General features: G+C 37.7%; 1 protein-coding gene across 12 annotated transcripts in view; it reads left to right on the top strand.

Moving 5' to 3' along the window:
• The window catches only part of NCOA1 (nuclear receptor coactivator 1), a 261,261-nt gene that overhangs the window by 90,090 nt on the left and 152,616 nt on the right, over positions 1–18,555 (top strand). For 2 of the 12 annotated variants that reach the window (XM_082427421.1, XM_082427426.1), the window contains exon 3: positions 9–93. The exons of the other annotated variants lie outside the window; for them this stretch is intronic. The gene's annotated coding sequence lies outside the window, so the exon portion shown is untranslated. The remainder of the gene's footprint in view (positions 1–8; positions 94–18,555) is intronic. 12 annotated transcript variants of the gene reach the window in all.

Raw genomic sequence — 18,555 nt, 5'->3', positions numbered from 1 at the left:
GATTTCAGGTTCTCTTTACAACTACGTCAGAGGTTGAATTAATATGCTAAGAAATCACTAAGTACTGTTCTGAGGGGTTTTGAAATAAATGGGGTAAGTTTAATATCCTCTTAAATACTACTTGGATTTTTATAGTGAGTTCCTGATTTCGGCCCATATGTGCCAGACATGAAGCTGGACGCATCAAGCGGGAAGAATATCTTCACTTTGATTTTGCTCTTTGCTTGTAGTGCTTTTCAGTTTTCTTTTGGATCAGGAGCCCCTTGGAGGGTTTACTTAAAGCTGTAGTCACTTTTCACAAACATTCACAGATGTTCAGAGAGTTCGAGGACCTTCTGAAGTCCCCCAGAGTTCATAGGCCTTGGGTCAACCATCTCCTCTATAGTTTTTGAGACTTTTTTACGTGCTTTGTTGCTCTTTTAAATATCACAACGACCCTGAGAGTTAGTGGCTTGTATTCATATTTAACAATGAAGAAACTGCTGCTCAAAGTGGTGTGTGATTTATCTGGTTACGTAGCTGTCAAACATGAGTCTAGAATTGAAGACTTTCCTAAACTGTGACAGTTTCTCAGGGGGGCATCAACATTTTCTAAGGTTCTTGATACTTAATGTCAAAGTGCTTCCTAATAAAGTACTGTCACCTTTTCCTTACTCTCGGCAAATGAGCATGCCTTTTTCACCACATTATCACATTGAGTTTTTCCCCACCCCAGTGTTTGCTAAACTGATATATATACAATGATATTTAATTTCTTTGTTTGTATTAGGGTCCTCTATCCATTTATCCATCAGTCTGACCAGTTTTTATATCATTATGTATAAAACTTAATGTATTAAGAATACTAATTTTGTCATTTTTTTACAAATACTTTTACCCTTTTTATTTGCCTTTTAATTTTATATGATTTCTTTTTTATGTATAGAAGTTTAGAAAGTAAGTATGTATTCAGATTTCTTCTAATTTTTTCTCTTTTCTTTTTTTAGTGTAGAAATATCCAAAGATTTGACACACTTAAGTGAATGCAGACACACACATATACTTAGACTTTTTTAAAATTTTAAAAACATAATGGGAATCTAAAATAAAAGAAAAGGAATGTCATTTAAGTTGCAATTATTTGACTTCTTTTTGTCGTATGTTTATTGGCTGTTGGTCTATCATTTAAAACATTTTTTAACCATTTTTTAATTGAAGTATAGTTAATTTACAGTGTTGTGTTAGCTTCAGGTGTACAGCAAAGTGATTCAGTTATATATATATTCAGTTATATTCAGATATATATATATATATATAGATATATATATATATATATACACACATATACACTTTTTCAGATTCTATTCCACTATAAGTTATTACAAGACATTGAGTATAGTTCCCTGTGCTATACAGTAGGTCCTTGGTGTTTATCTATTTTCTATATAGTAGTATATATCTGTTAATTCCAAACTTCTAATTTACCCCCCCCAACCTGCTATACCCTCTAGTAACCATAAGTTTGTTTTCTATGTCTGAGTCTGTTTCTGTTTTGTAAATAAGTTCATTTATATCATTTTTTTAGATTCCACATATAAGTGATATCATATGGTATTTGTCTTTCTCTGTCTGACTTACTTCACTTAGTATTATCTCTAGGTTCATCCATGTTGCTGCAAATGGCATTATTTTGTTCTTTTTTATGGCTGAGTAGTATTCCATTGTGTATATGTACCACATCTTCTTTTAGTATTCCACTGTATATATGTACCACATCTTCTTTATCCATTCCTCTGTTGATGGGCATTTAGGTTGCTTCCAGGTCTTGGCTATTGTAAACAGTGCTGCAGTGAACATTGGGGTGCATGTATTTTTTTGAATTAGAGTTTTGTCCAGGAGTGGGATTGCAGGATCATATGGTAACTCTATTTTTAGTTTTTTAAGGAACCCCCATACTGTTCTCTATAGTTGCTGCACCAGTTTACATTCCCACCAACATTGTAGGAGGGTTCCCTTTTCTCCACACCCTCTCCAACATTTGTTATTTGTAGACTTTTTAATGTTTAATGGTGGCCATTCTGACTAGTGTGAGGTGATACCTCATGGTAGTTTTAATTTGCAGTTCTATAATAATTAGCAATATCGAGCTTCTTTTCATATACCTGTTGGCCATCTGCATAAATATTTTTTGTTTAATCTTTCAGAATTTTTATAATTACGCTATGTAGAAATCTAACTTTTTTCTCTTAAATTAGTTAATTCTTTCTGATAGCATTTATTGAATGTTTCTTTTCTTGCCCACTGTTTGAAGTCTACCTTTATCATATATAAGATTCCCATATATACTTATATTTGTCTGTCTGTATAATGTTCTTTTGATCTCCTTTTATATTGCTATGTATTTATCATACTCTTTTTTTTTTAAATAAATTTATTTTATTTATTTATTTATTTTTGGCTGTGTTGGGTCTTCGTTGCTGTGTGCGGGCTTTCTCTAGTTGCGGCGAGCGGGGGCTACTCTTTGTTGCGGTGCACGGGCTTCTCATTGCAGTGGCTTCTCTTGTTGCCGAGCACGGACTCTAGGCACACGGTCTTCAGTAGTTGTGGCACGCGGGCTCTAGAGCGCAGCCTCAGTAGTTGTGGCGCATGGGCTTAGTTACTCCACAGCATGTGGGATCTTCCCGGACGAGGGCTCAGACCCGTGTCCCCTGCATTGGCAGGCGGATTCTTAACCACTGTGCCACCAGGGAAGCCCTATCATACTCTTTTAATGTTATATTATTTAATGTAACTTTTTTCTCTCACTAGACTTTCAAAAATGTTTGTCTTACTTTTTTTTTTGGTAGTAATTCTTACAGACTTACTTTAGAATATATTCATCAAGTTAAAAAAATAAGGATATGAAGGATTTTGATTAGAATTGCATTGGGTTAAAGATTCATTTGGGGGAAAAATTGATACCTGTTTATTATCTATACTTATGCACCTTGTGGAATCTTCTCTGTCTCTGTACTCTTGGGGACTTTGCTTATGTTCTCTGGCTCCCAGGGGTCTTTTCCTGGCCTTCTCATTAGAAAGCTGAAGTTTCTTTCTCTCAGAGTCTTGGTGTTCCCCCCTCCCCCACCACCTCACTGTTGCACAGTTATACCCCATTGAGGCCCTCCTGGGTTGAAAGGGTAAGGGGAAAAAAAGGAGAAGTGAGGAGCTCCCCCGCTCCAATACTCTTCATACAACGCTGGCTCCTTTTTCTAGTTCCTTAGGAGGTTGGGGCCAGTTTTTTCTTAGGCTTTTAGGTTTCCTGCCTCAGTAGTATAGCTTTATAACTTGGACTGTCTTCAGAGCGGGCCAGAAGAGAAAGAAAAGAAAAGGAACTGGAAACCTCACCACCAAACGTATACACTTTCCAGCTTGCAGATGTCCCTTTTACTCCAGTGAGAAAGAGGGGGTTTCTCTTGGAGTTTTTGCTATGTGCCCCTGCTGTGTACTTCTGGGACTCTACCCACCCTCATGTTAAAGTGGTAAACAAAGAAAGAGTTTTTAAAATAGAGTAAACTCACTGCCCTATTGATTATTCTTCAAGTTTTGACTTCCCTCCCCAGTGCACCTGCCACTGTTTATTTTTCAGAGTTCTCAGGTAGTTGCTTTTAGGATTCTCTCCAGAGTTTTTACTAGTTGTAATGAGTGGAGGAGATGTAATGGGCTTACCATCTTGGCTGTCACTGAAAGTCAAGTTATTTCATTTTGAAAATAATTTTTGTTTTTATTTTCTAAAAATTCTTTTTTATTGGTTACTATATTTTATGAACAGAGTTTTCTTATTTTATGGATATATTGGCCTCTTTCTTTAAAAAATAAATTTATTTATTTATTTTTGGCTGCATTGGGTCTTCATTGCTGCATGTGGGCTTTCTCTAGTCGCAGTGATTGGGGGCTACTCTTCATTGCGGTCCGCGGTTTTTCATTGCGGTGGCTTCTCTTGTTGCAGAGTACGGGCTCTAGGCACGCAGACTTCAGTAGTTGTGGCACGCGGGCTCAGTAGTTCTGGCTCGCAGGCTCTAGAGCACAGGCTCGGTAGTTGTGGCGCATGGGCATAGTTGCTCTGCAGCATGTGGGATCTTCCCGGACCAGGGCTCGAACCCATGTCCCCTGTGTTGGCAGGTGGATTCTTAACCACTGCGCCACCAGGGAAACCCCTGTATTGGCCTCTTGAATCACTCTGAAGATACCAATATAAGTTAAACATCTTATTTCTTTTTTTTTGCTTTACTCTCTCTTCTGTGGGTCATGGTGCCCGTGCTTTTTCACCTTAGTGCCTCTCTTAGTTTTTATTAAGTAGCTGGTGATTCTTGGCTGTTCTTCTTTATAGAATTTTTAAATGAAGGTCTAAATCAGTGGTTGTCCAACTTGAATACATGTAACAATCCCTTGGGGACCCAGTTTAAATGCAGATTCCTAGCTTCACTCACAAAAAAACCTGATTCAGTATGTCTGGGGTGCACCAGTATGATTCAGTATGCACTTAAACAGTTTAGATGATTCTGATGCTGGTAACATCTTGGTAACTGGTGTAATTTGGTACAGGTCAGTGTACTCCTTTACAAAGCATTGTCTTCTCCACTGAATATCATTGCTGACCACAGGACTCTGCAAGTTAGTTTCCCACTTGCTGTGGTAAATGGGATGTGGATTCCTCTCCACCCCACCCCTTTTCTTTGCATTTGCAAAGACAAGGCTAACAAGCTTGTACCTGTCCCTCCCTCAACTTCTGCTATAGGGAAGGAATTTACCGGCAGGGAGAGTTCTGATTAGTTCTGAGTTATCGTCCCTCGATCACAGTCTATTGAGATTGTCCTTAACCTGCTATTATCTTCAACTCAAAGTTCACACTCTAAGCCCTCTGACAGAGACTTTAGACCCACAGTAAGTGCTGTGGCCAGCGTTTACTGTTTATCATCAGAGTTGTACTGGTCATCTTCGGTGATTGTTCACTCATTTGTTCTGTGGCCTGACATGAGGTGTTTAAGAAGGAGAAGAGACAGATGCTCAGTCTGCCATCTTGAACTGGAAGTCCATTGTTACTTTTAAAGCTATGTTGATTTCTATTATGTCAAGAAGTATTTCTTTTGAATTCTCACATAAAATAAACATCATAAAATCTGTAGCAGGATCACAGCTTACTCATACTCACTTAGGTGTGCAAAGAAAATATAGCTTCTTTATTTTTCTATTAAGTCATCTCTTCCTTTTGATGAACTCTGGGCACTGGGTAACTGGAGGAAGAGTACCAGTCTTACTCCACGCTGGTAAACTAAGTCTTACGTAGTAATTTAAATTGATCTCTTTGGATATTTCAGTCTCTGTTTGGATACGAGTCATTCAAATATCATCTCTTCTCTCATGCCTTCCCACAATGGAATCCAGACTTATGGGTGCTTGTGTGACCTTGTAGTCATGGAAGGATACCAGAACCCTCAATCCATGTGCTATCTTCTCTGCTTCTCACTGGTCTCTCCTTTAAAGTAACTGGTCAGGCTATTCCCTGGAATTGTGACTACTGTGGTGCTTTTGTCCTTGGGTATTCTTCAGATATCTGAAGCTGAAGTTTACAACTGATGTTACTTGAGATCTGTTTTCTTGGTTCCCAGGATGTATTGCCATCTTCCCAGGTGTCACAGGTAACCTGATGTCTGGCTAGGGATTCCCATTGACCCGCTAGCCAGGTGGTCTCTTTTCTAGGCCTCTGCTATGGAGCTACTTTGCCCCTATGACAGTGACCTCTTCTGGCAAACTCAACATCCAGCATCTTAAGTTAACTTTCCTGAACTACTTTACAGCACCCAGGAATTTCCCAGAGTCTTCCATGGCACAGGGGAGAAAAGGGAGACCCCAGAGCTGATCTCACACCCTTCCTCAATCTGATTGTGCATCGGTGCATATGCTTTGATGTGGCTCTCTCCAGCTTGTGCTAGATGTGCATGAGGGGAGGTAAAAGTTTGGTTGCGGGGGAGGGCAGTTGGGGGCGTGCAGGATGTTACTGGAAGGCAGTGACTTTGCACTGCACTTTCTCAACAGGAAGCAGAGCAAAATCCATTCTAACTCCCAGATTTCCCCACTCCTTCAAACATTCCTTTCCTTTTGCAGCCTCCAGCTGGAGAGGGTAATGGGAGTACTGGGCTGATCACTTGCTTCTCCTGTCTCTGTTCTACTTCTTTATCCCACAGCCCTTTGGCCAGAATCAGGAATTTGAGGCTTTAATTTATAGTCTCTAGGTTTTATTCCCCTTCTACCCTAGGTAGTAGGCATTATGTTCTAGCTGTCATGAGCAGAAGGGATATCTGCTCTACAAAGTGGAAGAAACTGTACTCTGAGTCTTTCAGGCTTGGTCAGAAAATATTAGTGTTAAAAAAATTTCCTTCTTTGGGAAAACCAGACTTTTAAGACTTAATCTTGCTGCAAAATCCTTTCTTTAATTCAGAAGGTGAGCATTAAATATTTCTCTTTTATATCTAAACTTCTCCAAGGAAATGGATGCTACTCATAGAATAGTAGGGAAGTAAGTAGAAGGAAATGCAAATGGGAAAAGCATATCAACAACTGCTTTCATAATCATTAGGATATATCTACCCTCATTACTCTTCTTTTTCAAAATTTCCTTGTTTTATCTTACAGATTTACTCTTATTTTTTTACTCTTTTACTCTTTTCTTATATGATTATATTTCTAAAACACACTTTGGTTTTTATTTGATTTGTATTAAGCCTATAACTTTCAGATCACTTTTTATCTTTTTTTTTTCCAACATCTTTATTGGAGTATAATTTCTGTACAATGGTACATTAGCTTCTGCTGTATAACAAAGTGAATCGGCCATACGTATACACATATCCCCATATTCCCTCCCTCTTGCGTCTCCCTCCCACCCTCCCAATCCCACCCATCTAGGGGGACACAAAGCACCAAGCTGATCACCCTGTGCTATGTGGCTGCTTCCCACCAGCCATCCATTCTACATTTGGTAGTGTATATATGTCCATGCCACTCTCTCACCTCGTCCCAGCCTACACCTTCCCCTCCCCGTGTCCTCAAGTCCACTCTCCGTGTTTGCATCTTTATTCCTGTCCTGCCCCTAGGTTCTTCAGAACCATTTTTTTTTTTTTTAAGATTCCATATATATGTGTTAGCATACAGTATTTTTTTTTGTTTAAACATCTTTATTGGAGTATAATTGCTTTACAATAGTGTGTTAGTTTCTGCTTTATAACAAAGTGAATCAGCTATACATATACATATATCCCCATATCGCCTCCCTCTTGCGTCTCCCTGCCACCCTCCCTATCCCACCCCTCTAGGTGGTCACAAAGCACCAAGCTGATCTTCCTGTGCTATGCGGCTGCTTCCCACTAGCTATCTGTTTTACATTTGGTAGTATATCTTAGTCCATGCCACTCTCTCACTTCGTCCCAGCTTACCCTTCCCCCTCCCCGTGTCCTCAAGTCCATTCTCTACATCTGCATCTTTATTCCGGTCCTGCCCCTAGGTTCTTCATAACCATTTTTGTTTTTTTGTTTTTTGTTTTTAGATTCCATGTATATGTGTTAGCATATGGTATTTGTTTTTCTCTTTCTGACTTACTTCACTCTGTATAACAGACGCTAGGTGCATCCACCTCACTACAAATAACTCAATTTTGTTTCTTGTTATGGCTGAGTAATATTCCATTGTGTATATGTGCCACATCTTCTTTATCCATTCATCTGTCAGTGGACACTTAGGTTGCTTCCATGTCCTGGCTGTTGTAAATAGAGCAGCAGTGAACACTGTGGTACATGACTCTTTGAATTATGGTTTTCTCAGGGTATATGCCCAGTAGTGGGATTGCTGGGTTGTATGGTAGTTCTATTTTTAGTTTTTTAAGGAACCTCCATACTGTTCTCCCTAGTGGCTGTATCAATTTACATTGCCACCAACAGTGCAAGATGGTTCCCTTTTCTCCATGCCCTCTCCAGCATTTATTGTTTGTAGACTTTTTGATGATGGCCTTTTGGTTCTGATGAACCAAAAGAAATTATCAAATACAGATGACTTTTTGATGATGGACTTTTGGTTCTGACTGGTGTGAGGTGATAACCTCATTGTGGTTTTGATTTGCATTTCTCTAATGATTAGTGATGTTGAACATCCTTTCATGTGTTTGTTGGCAATCTGTATATCTTCTTTGGAGAAATGTCTGTTTAGGTCTTCTGCCCATTTTTGGATTGGGTTGGTTTTTTTTTGATATTAAGCTGCATGAGCTGCTTGTATATTTTGGAGATTAATCCTTTGTCAGTTGCTTCATTTGCAAATATTTTCTCCCATTCTGAGGGTTGTCTTTTCGTCTTGTTTATGTTTTCCTTTGCTGTGCAAAAGCTTTTAAGTTTCATTAGGTCCCATTTGTGTATTTTTGTTTTTATTTCCATTTCTCTAGGAGGTGGGCCAAAAAGGACCTTGCTGTGATTTATGTCATAGAGTGTTCTGCCTATGTTTTCCTCTAAGAGTTTTATAGTTTCTGACCTTACATTTAGGTCTTTAATCCATTTTCAGTTTATTTTTGTGTGTGGTGTTATGGAGTGTTCTAATTTCATTCTTTTACATGTAGCTGTCCAGTTTTCCCAGCACCACTTACTGAAAAGGCCGTCTTTTCTCCATTGTATATTCTTGCCTCCTTTATCAAAGATAAGGTGACCATATGTGCATGGGTTTACCTCTGGGCTTTCTATCCTGTTCCTTTGATCTATATTTCTGTTTTTGTGCCAGTACCATACTGTCTTGATTACTGTAGCTTTGTAGTATAGTTTTTGTTTTTCAAAATGGCTTTGGCTATTCGGGGTCTTTTGTGTTTCAGTACAAATTGTGAAATTTTTTGTTCTAGTTCTGTGAAAAATGCCATTGGAAATTTGATAGAGATTGCATTGAATCTGTTGATTGCTTTGGGTAGTATAGTCATTTTCACAATATTGATTCTTCCAATCCAAGAACATGGTATATCTCTGCATCTGTTTGTATCATCTAAAATTTCTTTCGTCAGTATCTTACAGTTTTCTGCATACAGGTCTTTTGTCTCCTTAGGCACGTTTTTTCCTAGGTATTTTATTCTTTTTGTTGCAGTGGTAAATGGGAGTGTTTCCTTAATTTCTCTTTCTGACCTTTCGTTGTTAGTGTATAGGAATGAAGAGATTTCTGTGCATTAATTTTGTATCCTGCTACTTTACCAAAGTCATTGATTAGCTCTAGTAGTTTTCTGGTAGCATCTTTAGGATTCTCTGTGTATAGTATCATGTCATCTGCAAACAGTGACAGTTTTATTTCTTCTTTTCTGATTTGGATTCCTTTTATTTCTTTTTTATCTCTGATTGCTGTGGCTAAAACTTCCAAAACTATGTTGAATAATAGTGGGCAACATTGTCACGTTCCTGATCTTAGAGGAAATGCTTTCAGTTTTTCACCATTGAGAATGATGTTGGCTGTGGGTTTGTCATATATGGCCTTTATTATGTTGAGGTAAGTTCCCTCTGTGCCTAGTTTCTGAAGGGTTTTTATCATAAATGGGTGTTGAATTTTGTCAAAAGCTTTTTCTGCATCTATTGAGATGATCATATGGTTTTTCTCCTTCAATTTGTTAATATGGTGTATCACATTGATTGATTTGCATGTATTGAAGAATCCTTGCATTCCTGGGATAAAGCCCACTTGATCATGGTGTATGATCCTTTTAATGTGCTGTTGGATTCTGTTTGCTAGTATTTTGTTGAGGAGTTTTGCATCTGTGTTCATCAGTGATATTGGACTGTAGTTTTCTTTTTTTTGTGTGACATCTTTGTCCGGTTTTGGTTATCAGGGTGATGGTGGCCTCATAGAATGAGTTTGGGAGTGTTCCTCCCTCTGCTATATTTTGGAAGAGTTTGAGAAGGATAGGTGTTAGCTCGTCTCTAAATGTTTGATAGATTTCACCTGTGAAGCCATCTGATCCTGGGCTTTTGTTTGTTGGAAGATTTTTAATCACAGTTTCAATTTCAGTGCTTGTGACTGGTCTGTTTATATCTTCTGTTTCTTCCTGGTTCAGTCTCGGAAGATTGTGCTTTTCTAAGAATTTGTCCATTTCTTCCACGTTGTTCATTTTATTGGCATATAGTTGCTTGTAGTAATCTCTCATGATCCTTTGTATTTCTGCAGTGTCAGTTGTTACTTCTCCTTTTTCATTTCTAATTCTATTGATTTGAGTCTTCTCCCTGTTTTACTTGATGAGTCTGGCTAATGGTTTATTAATTTTGTTTATCTTCTCAAAGAACCAGCTTTTAGTTTTATTGACCTTTGTTATCGTTTCCCTCATTTCTTTTCCATTTATTTCTGCTCTGATCTTTATGATTTCTTTCCTTCCACTAACTTTGGGGTTTTTTTGTTCTTCTTTCTCTAATTGTTTTAGGTGTAAGGTTAGGTTGTTTATTTGAGATGTTTCTTGTTTCTTGAGCTAGGATTGTATTGCTATAAACTTCCCTCTTAGAACTGCTTTTGCTGCATCCCATAGGTTTTGGGTTGTCGTGTTTTCATTGTCATTTGTTTCTAGGTATTTTTTGATTTCCTCTTTGATTTTTTCAGTGATCTCTTGGTTGTTTAGTAACGTATTGTTTAGCCTCCATGTGTTTGCATTTTTTACAGATTTTTTCCTGTAATTGATATCTAGTCTCATAGCATTGTGGTTGGAAAAGATACTTGATATGATTTCAGTTTTCTTAAATTTACCAAGGCTTGATTTGTGACCCAAGATATGATCTATCCTTGAGAATGTTCCATGAGCACTTGAGAAGAAAGTGTATTCTGTTGTTTTTGGATGGAATGTCCTGTAAATATCAGTTAAGTCCATCTTGTTTAATGTATCATTTAAAGCTTGTGTTTCCTCATTTATTTTCATTTTGGATGATCTGTCCATTGGTGAAAGTGGGGTGTTAAAGTCCCCTACTATGATTGTGTTACTGTCGATTTCCCCTTTTATGGCTGTTAGCATTTGCCTTATGTATTGAGGTGCTCCAGTGTTGGGTGCATATATATTTACAATTTTTATATCTTCTTGGATTGATCCCTTGATCTTTATGTAGTGTCCTTCTTTGTCTCTTGTAATAGTCTTTATTTTAAAGTCTATTTTGTCTCATATGAGAATTGCTATTCCAGCTTTCTTTTGATTTCCATTTGCATGGAATATCTTTTTCCATCCCCTCACTTTCAGTCAGTATGTGTCACTAGGTCTGAAGTGGGTCTGTTGTTGACAGCATATATAATAGTTCTTGTTATTGTATCCATTCAGCCAGTCGATGTCTTTTGGTTGGAGCATTTAATCCATTTACATTTAAGGTGATTATCAATATGTATGTTCCTATTACCATTTTCTTAATTGTTTTGTGTTTGTTTTTGTAGGTCTTTTCCTTCTCTTATGTTTCCTGCCTAGAGAAGTTCCTTTAGCATTTGTTGTACACTTTGTATCTTAATAATTTCCCAAGCAGGAAAATCGTCTGTGTCTGTATTTTCCATATCTTTAAAAAACATTTATCATAATTTGATACAGCCACTATGGAGAACAGTATGAAGGTTCCTTAAAAAACTAAAAATAGAACTACCGTACGACCCAGCAATCCTAGTGCTGGGCATATACCCTGAGAAAACCATAATTCCAAATGAGTCAGGTACCACAATGTTCATTGCAGCACTATTTACAATAGCCAGGACATGAAGCAATCTAAGTGTCCGTCGACAGATGAATGGATAAAAAAGATGTGGCACATATATACAATGGACTATTACTCAGCCATAAAAGAAATGAAATTGAGTTATTTGTAGTGAGGTGGATGGACCTAGAGTTTGTCATACAGAGTGAAGTAAGTCAGAAAGAGGAAAACAAATACCATATGCTAACACATATATATGGAATCTTAAAAAAAATTTTTTTCTGAAGAACCTTGGGGCAGGACAGGAATAAAGATGCAGACGTGGAGAGTGGACTTGAGGACACGTGTAGGGGGAGGGGTGGGCTGGGACGAGGTGAGAGAGTAGCGTGGACACATATACACTACCAAGCGTAAAATAGATAGCTAGTGGGAAGCAGCCGCATAGCACAGGGAGATCAGCTTGGTACTTTGAGACCTCCTAGAGAGGTGGGATAGGGATGGTGGGAGGGAGACACAAGAGAGAGGGGATATGGGGATATGTGTATACGTATGGCCGATTCACTTTGTTATACAGCAGAAGCTAACGCACCATTGTAGAGCAATTATACTCCAATAAAGATGTTGGGGGAAAAAAACAGTTATCAATAAGGTTTTGTAAAATTTCGAAACATGCCTTTAAAATATAGGGCCCCTATTCTTTTTTACATGATTTTTTTTCCGTTTTGACTGTGTGTGTGTGTAAGAGAGCAAGATCCAGTTTGCAGCTCAGTTCCTTCTGCTTTGTGGCTTTTTCCTGTGTGTTCCCATTGTACTTTGTCTTTTCTAGAATTCCTCATATTTGTGTTTACACAGGTGGATCAGGTCAAGGCCAGGTGCTCAGGTATTGCTTATCTTTTTTGCCTTAGTTCCTAACAAATTCCTGCTCATAATAGGCTTGGGGGAATAAGCAATTCCTATACTTCTTCCCTGATTTATTTTTCTCCATAGTACTTACCATATTCTAACATACTATATTATTAACTTATTTGTTTTATTTATCATGTGTGTCCTCCCACTAAATTATAAGTGCCACCATGGCAGGGATTTTTAACTGTTTTGCTTAGTACTATATTTTAACACCTAGAAGAATACCTGGCACAAAGGTGACCAGTGATTATTTGTGGAATGATTAATTGATGAATTGTTCAAATTTAGATAATTGCCTAAATTATACCATACGGTCTGTAAAATATGATAGGTATAAATGCTGGCATGGAAAAAATTTTAAGTAATGTAATCATAAAACTGTAGAGTTTAGGGACTTCCCTGGTGGTGCAGTGGTTAAGAATCCACCTGCCAATGCAGGAGACACGGGTTTGAGCCCTGGTCTGGGAAGATCCCACGTGCCGTGGAGCAACTAAGCCCCTGCACCACAACTACTGAGCCTGCGCTCTAGAGCCCGTGTGCCACAACTACTGAAGCCCACATACCTGGGGCCCGTGCTCTGCAACAACAGAAGCCACTGCTATGAGAAGTCCGCGCACAGCAATGAAGAGCAGCCCCCGCTCGCCGCAACTAAAGAAAGCTGGCGCGCAGCAACGAATACCCAATGCAGCCATAAATAAATAAATAAATAGATAGATAGATAGATAGATAAATAAATTTATATTAAAAAAATAATAAAACTGTAGAGTTTAAAAGCCAGGAAGACCTTAGTAACATGTAATTCTGTTCCATTTTGGGAAATGACCAAGAGGTGAAATGACATGATTTAAGCGTGGGGTCAGTTAATTGTAGAGATAGAATAAGAATTTAGAACTCAAGTAAAATTTAATAATTAATCGTGGTGTTAGGATATGTGGGAGGCAAGATGTGTGACTGTGGGTAAGAAAAAGAACAGGTTCTGGAATCAGGTAGATATAGGCAAGTGACCAGACTCCCATGCATCAGTTTCCTCCTCTACAAATCAGGAATAATTCTACCTTTTTATACATTGTTCTGAGACATGTATGAGACAAAGCATATTAACTTAAGAATGTACCCTGCCTGGCACTTAGTGAAGGCTCAGTAAAGGTGGCTCCCATTATTACTATTTGGAATACTTTTCTAGATATCCCAGTAAATACCATTTAGGTTTTTTTCCCTCATAGCATGTTAACACAATTTGCAATTGTGTATTTAATGTCTGTTCTCCATTAGATTGTAAGCTCCATACAGGCATGAGTTGTGTCTCTTTTCTTTATTTTGCTGTATCCAATGTCTTATACAGTGCCGGAAACATGATAGGCCCTGTGTATGTATGAATTATTTAATTAACTTGAGAAGGTTGCTAAGGAGTTTGAAAAGAGGAACATTTGATGAAAACCTTTATGACTAACAAAGGTTGAGAAGAATTAGGTGGGCAGCTTTATGTTAAAACCATAGGTACCTTCTTAGGATCAGAATCATATACTTCTAAGGAACCTTGTGCTTTTAATTTGTTTTTCCCAAGTAAACTGCTCTGCTGGAAAGCAAATTGATAGACTTCCTGGCAAGAATATTCGTTAAGTTTATAAGATACTGCTCATTGTAAATGACTAAATTAGCTTTTAGTGACCACTCTTGGATAAGATAAAATGATCCATTGAGGTACTAGACCTGTGGGGCTGAGAGATCAAGCACCTCAATAACAGTCTTGAGGCCCTTGCCCAGCCATCAGCCTATCTATCTCTTGTTACTTTACCTAGTTTCATTTGATGAAAATCAAAAAAATTGTTTTTCTCCTCAAATTGCTATTCCCTCCTACTTTTTCTGTACTGTTTTGAAGCAGTAACCATGGTTACTAGTAGAAGCTCCTTGGAGCTTTAAAAACATCGCAGCTGGAGGTAGAGTGATCTAGATAAAAGCATAAGAAAAAAAGCTTACTGTCGTTTTTTTTTCCTCCTGTTGGAACTGAGTTCTTTCATTAGGAAGCACTTAGCATAAAGTGGAATGTTCTTTATTCCCACTAGAATAGACTATATTTTCATTTAAATTAACAGTAGGTTAGCACCTGGCTTCTTTTTAGAGTCAGGAAAGGGAGGTAATGCTACTGCTCACCTGTCCTCCACCTGAATCTACCCTCTCTCTATCCTCTTCTTTCTCTTCTCTATTTCTTTACACCTTCCCGGGGCCAACAGCGAGTAATACTGACATTTGAGTCCCAGATGGATAAGGTTGGAAGTTGCACCTTTGGATTAATGTGGCTTGGAAGGGGGAGGCAGGGAGGAATGAAGGAGTACTAAAATCTTGGTACAGTGTACCAGGAGCATATTTGCCAGGACCAAGAAGAATCAAGGGCCATCTCTTGTCAGAGGGCCAGAATGAGTGATTTCTAGAAGTAAGTTTGCAATGGCACTGTTGAGAAGAGAAAGGAAAAGTATATTTATTAAACATCTAGTATGTATTGAATACCTGCATTGGTACTTTCTACTGTATCACGCTCTCTCTTATTCTAGGCTGTGAAAGGACTCTGAAAATTTTAAAATACCTGGTTTATACCATCTTATTTCTTGGTGTGCTCTATACCGGGGTTGGCAAACTACAGCCTATGGGCCAAATCCTGCCCACGGTCTGGTTTTTTTTTTTTTTTTTTTTTGTAAATTTATTTATTTTATTTATTTATTTTTGGCTGCATTGGGTCTTCGTTGCTGCGCACAGGCTTTCTCTAGTTGCCACGAGCGGGGGCTGCTCTTCGTTGCGGTGCACGGGCTTCTCATTGCCGTGGCTTCTCTTGTTGCAGAGCTTGGGCTCTAGGCACGCGGGCTTCAGTAGTTGTGGCTTGTGGGCTCTAGAGCGCAGGGTCAGTAGTTGTGACACCTGGGCTTAGTTGCTCCGCGGCATGTGGGATCTTCCCGGACCAGTGATCGAACCTGTATCCCCTGCATTGGCAGGCGGATTCTTAACCACTGCGCCACCAGGGAAGCCCCCACAGTCTGGTTTTTTGTAAATAAAGTTTTATTAGACCATAGCCACCATGCTCATTCACTTATGTATAGTCTGTGACTGCTTTTGCACTTCGAAGGCAGAATTGAGTAGTTGCTACAGAGACTGGATAGCCTGTAAAACCTGAAATATTTACTATCTGGCTCTTTACAGAAAAGTTTGCCAACCCCTGATATAGATGGACTGGATCAGTTCATCTTGGACCAGGTATGGGAATGGTTATATTTGGAGTAAAGCATACTCTTAGGTTGTACTCCTTGTGGATATTAGAATAGTGGCATCATGAAAGGAGGGTGCTGGGGATTTGGATAAAAGTGGTAGGCTTTCTGGGCCTTTTTCAATCATAAGTCCAAACCTAAATTGTGAAAGGAAACTTTAAATGTAAACTTTGTATTTTTTCCACATTTCTTTGCCATTTTCTAATCCTACATACATAACTGTGACTGTAGTCTCAAATGGACTTAACTCTAATTCTGTTACTTATTCATAGACTTCCATAAATGTAGACTTATGTATTTTAATTGGAAATGACCTTGGAAATCATCTGCTCCAATATCCTTATTTTACAGATAGCAAAAACTGAGATCCTAAGAAGTTGTCCTATACCTCATGTCACAAAAGCAGGTTAGTGGCGAATCCTGCTGTCAGGTATAGAGGCATTTACTTATGAAGTCTACCCTGTAAGATCTCACCCAATATACCTGCAGCTCTAAGTAGGACTTCTTAGAAATCTAAAGAAACAACTGAAGAGGAGAGAAGCATTAAATCTAGATTCTAATTTAACTCTGCTACTGACTATCTTTGTGATTTTTAGTAAGTGTACCATTCTTTGATAAACAGAAGTGAGAATCTAGAAGATAAATTAAGCTCGTAAGGATGACTATAGACTAAGTTCCAGATATTTGCTTCATTTCCTGGTAAATGTGCAGTTATTCAAGTAAACACAGTGGTATATTCACAATCCCCGAGTAATCTGTAAGTGAAACATTGGAGAATCCAGAATCCATGTTGCTGTAAGTGGGGTATATAAATGTGTGTAAATGTTTTTCTTTTGTGAATTGTACAAACTGTAATTTATAATAAAAAGATCCAATTTATGACTTCATGAGCTAATGAGAAAGACTTCCTTAAGAAAATTAAATTAAAATTAAATATTGTTTAACTAAAAATACAAAAAAGGAATACACCAGAAATTGTGGCCATTTTACTTTTATATTCCTGATTAGGGATATTGCCATCACAATTGGAGCAGAGTCATTATTTTCCTTAAATTCAGTACTGCAAAGGCCTCTCCCTTTATTGCATCAGGAAATAATCATAGAATTTCTTCTTGCTAGTTCCCCAGGGACCCATTTTAGACAAGAGGAATCCTAAGGGCAGCCTGCACAAAAAATCTACACATTGGAACCTCTATTGTGAGAGCAGATATTCGTATCCGTTTGGCTTATTCTGTAGATGATTTGTAAAACCTTAACACCAGTATTAGTTGCATGTATTTAATTAATCTCTGCAGAATTGTATAATTGTTTCTTCTTTCCCTCTGTGATAAGTCAGGCCCCTCTACTTTCTTTCCTTTTACATTGGAAAACTTAACATTTTTTTTCTTAGCAATATAAAATAATGAGCAAATTTATGTTGTAGCTTAATAGACTTAACTCATCTTAATTATAAATTAAGATGCAATGAGACTGTGTTCAACTCTTAAAATACATGATTGCTATTTAATCTTTCAGAAATTTAAGCCATTTTAGCAAGTAAATATTTGGTATTTAGTTTATATTTTTATTGAAGGCCTATCTCCAAGTGGATTGTCCAAATAAAGAAAATCAAAAGGAACACGTTTGTTTAAATTTGGAATTCTAAGTAAATATTTTTATTACAGTTGGTTCATTAGAATTGAGATTGACATACAATCATAATGGTTTCGCGTATCACTTATCTGGAACTCTGATTTACCAGCATAGTTTAATTATCTAAGCTAGTAGTTTTCAGTTCTTCAAAACCATGTTTCTCTTTGATAGTCATAAAAGTAATCAATTCCTCTTTACTATTATTTGAAATTTAAAATAAATTTAATTTGTTTTAAAAAAAACAAAAGATTTAGGTACAAAGTACTGCTTTGTTTTCAAACTTATTAACATGTCCCCAATTTATTGAATTCTGTTTAAACTTACAGAAGTTTGTGAGTTCCATGGACCACTTCAGAGGGTCATTAAACTTTCCTGACACTATATACAAAGTTTTGTACATGTGAAAATTCTTTTGAGGTGAAGTGTCTAGCTTTTATTGAAGTCTCAAAGCTGTCCATCACCCAAACAAGGTTCAAAACCATTTTTATAAGGCTTCTGAAGCTTCTTGCCTTCTGAAGGTATAATGAAGGTAAATCTGCTTTGCTTTCTATAGAATCTTGAGTGACCAACCTCCATTTTTCACAGGTGAGGAAACTGAAGCTCCCAGAAGTTAAGTGACCTACACAAGAATATTGTATCAATAGTTTAATCCTTGTTAAATTAACAGGGGTCCCTCTGGGGCTCTTGTGGCATCTTGATTACTTAGGGCCTTTTTAGCCTTACTGCCTCTGCAGAGATTGTTGAGCTTTCAGCTGGGCAGCAAGGTATTTGAATACAAAGGTTGTATGGGTGTGATAGAGATCTCTCATAATTTGCTCCAATTATTTCATGAAATATTAGTGTGATACTAGTTATATAGTTTCTTAGAGGGAATCTATATGGAGGGCCCCTAAAGCACCAAAGGAAAATCTCTAAGTCTTCATAAAAGAACTATACCTTTGGCAATGTCCATATTGAAGTAGAATTTAGGAGGAAGGTCATGAGACTTCAGACTACAGAAATTTCAGGCCTGTGAACATTTCGTAAATTCATTTAACAGATGTTTATTGTGTGCCTACTATAGGGATATAGGTTTTACTAATTGATAAAGA

The sequence above is a fragment of the Balaenoptera physalus genome (genome assembly GCF_965194825.1).
Source record: "Balaenoptera physalus genome assembly, chromosome: 15".
Lineage (NCBI taxonomy): Eukaryota > Metazoa > Chordata > Mammalia > Artiodactyla > Balaenopteridae > Balaenoptera > Balaenoptera physalus.
Note: the sequence above shows the minus strand (reverse complement) of the source record. Positions and strands in the feature narration are given on the sequence as shown.